The sequence below is a fragment of the Tachysurus fulvidraco genome, chromosome 21 (assembly GCF_022655615.1).
Source record: "Tachysurus fulvidraco isolate hzauxx_2018 chromosome 21, HZAU_PFXX_2.0, whole genome shotgun sequence".
NCBI lineage: Eukaryota > Metazoa > Chordata > Actinopteri > Siluriformes > Bagridae > Tachysurus > Tachysurus fulvidraco.
Genome location: NC_062538.1, coordinates 22,368,151 through 22,370,650, shown reverse-complemented (window position 1 = coordinate 22,370,650; position 2,500 = coordinate 22,368,151). Strand labels below are relative to the sequence as shown.

At 41.8% G+C, this 2,500-nt stretch overlaps 1 protein-coding gene across 1 annotated transcript in view; it reads left to right on the top strand.

The window, feature by feature from the left end:
- Nucleotides 1-801, top strand: part of stk32a (serine/threonine kinase 32A) — a 27,406-nt gene extending 26,605 nt beyond the window's left edge. Inside the window, exon 13 of the mRNA XM_027158859.2 lies at nucleotides 1-801. This exon is cut by the window's left edge and continues 717 nt beyond it. The gene's annotated coding sequence lies outside the window, so the exon portion shown is untranslated.
- Nucleotides 802-2,500: the final 1,699 nt, after the last annotated feature.

The window sequence follows — 2,500 nt, the reverse complement described above, 5'->3', positions numbered from 1 at the left end:
ACACACAGTCTGTTAAAGAACTGATAAATGAGGCCTGAAATCCTTCTGGACACTTCAGATAATCCCAATAAACCCGATATGTTTCATGCAGAATAAGGATAGAGATAGAGCCTGTAAATAAGTGTATGTGTGTGTGTGTGTGTGTGTGTGTGTGTGTGTGTGTGTGTGTGTGTGTGTGTCTGCAGCTGTGTAGACCAAAGCTCTTGCTGATGTTTTTGCCTTACCTCGATTCCACATGCACTTTAGAGAAGAGCTTCAGCTTCATGGGATTTGTTGCTTGTTGCTGATCATCACCCTGTTTTTTACTGCTGGTTTTAACACACCTGCTCTTACGTCTCCGACACACAGTTAAGGTAATGAGTGAGAACATCACAGCTGCAGAGACACCCGATCAAATATCCTCCTGGTACCTTTAGTACGTTCAGAATTAAGGACGTCTCGTTATATCACTACAAGGGGAAGCGGGTGCGTTAGACGGCGTGTGAGATCACAGATCACAGCGTGACAGGAGCAGGTCGTGTGTGTGTGATGTTCCACACTCAGAGCTTTTCATTTCAGGAAGCACAACAACGGGAAATTTCACTGAGCGATTTGTCTCCATTTCATCATTCACTCGTTCATCACTGTGGTGCGTTTGTGAGGTATTTAAAGCGAGTGTGAAGAAGAGTGTGTACGTGGGTTACAGCCTCAGTGATGGATGAGAATGTCGGAGTTTTGCCATTAAACATTTCTAAAAACTTTTTAATAAAAATTTTTTGACAAATCATTCTGTCGTTCTTATTCCTGACACTAAAGCACTGCAGAGAAATAAAGATGATGATGATGATGATGAGCAGAACCTTGAGCGAACTCGAGAGCTGACTTTCGTGCTTTATTACTACGTTCATGTGGAACAGCGAGTCATTCACTATGTCTTTTAAAACATTTCAGGTTTAATAAAATGGTGATATTTAATGGACACATACACACACACGAACACGTGTGTGTGTATACTGCTCGGCTGAGGACATCACTGCTCGGCCGAGGACATCACTGCTCGGCTGAGGACATCACTGCTCGGCCGAGGACATCACTGCTCGGCCGAGGACATCACTGCTCGGCCGAGGACATCACTGCTCGGCCGAGGACATCACTGCTCGGCCGAGGACATCACTCCTCCCTTACTGTCAGCTGCTCCACACACTTCCAGGTTCCCTTTCGAGGGAACGAGACGTTTCGTAGGTTAAGTTAGCGGAAGCCAGGTACGTTTTCACCTACAAGGAATTTGTCTTAGTGTCAGAAGCTCCACAGTAACAGAATGACATATAAATATACACAAATGGTATGTACAAATGTTGGTAGCTACAGGAGCCAGTTGAGGATCACTACAGTGAGGTGGTGTGGAGAACTTAGGCAGGTTGAAGACAAGTCACACAGCTGCATTTTGGATTATTAAGCGTGTTACATATGCAACATGTGAGGAAAAGCAAACTGTTCCCATGCTCATAACCATCTGCTGCAGTATAAGGACACTATTTCTACTGCAATATCAGTTTGTTCAACCTTTAACAGGTTATTACGGCCACCAGACACTCTTCCATCTCATTTTTACTCAACTGCTCAATGTGATGATAATATTCATCATCAACTCTGAACACCTCTTGTTCTTCGTTTCCATTTCTCTTCTTACACACTCTGCTTATTCGTTATCTACTTTTAAACTGCCACCTAGTTGGATCCTCTCCCAACCTACTTAGTAAAAACCTGCTTGTCTTCTTTATCCACTTTAATAACTAACATTATACATTCTTCATTGAGTTCTTGTCATGTTCCTTCATCCCTTAAAATTGCTGCAATAACACCTGTACTTTAAACATCTTGCGCAGATCCCAACAACCGTAATCATTTTCATCCTATAAAAGAATTTACCATTTTTATCCAAAATACTAGAAAAAATATTTGCAGGTCAGATTTATGATCACAAACAATTTTCTTTTGGCAGCAGATTCTGGTGTCTTAACAATCCTTATTTTTCTGGATCTGAGTGCAGCTTTTGACACGAGCTCCCACACCATTCTTCTTGAATGGCTTACCTCTCTTGGGATTTCTTCCACGTTATGCCTGGTTTAAATCATATCTTTCCTACCTTTCAGAGTTTGTCCAGCTTAAAAACTTTAGATCTCAGTTATTAGGGGTGTCCCCCAAGGTTCTGTAATTCGCCCTCTTTTATTTATCATCTATCCCCTTTCTCTTGGCAATATCTTTCGTAAACACATTAACATTTTATTCTATGCCTTTGTTACGTCGAGTTTGGATTACTGCAACTCCGTTCTTTTTGGTTTGCCTTCAAAAATTCTTCATAAACTAGTACAGAACTCTGCTGACCGCATTATTACTCAAACTCCTTCTATCGATCATATCACGCCAGTTCTTCACCAGCTTCACTGGCTTTCTGTGAAGTTCCGCATCGAGTATAAAATTCTGCTATTCACCTTCAAGGTTCTTCATCATCTTACTCCAC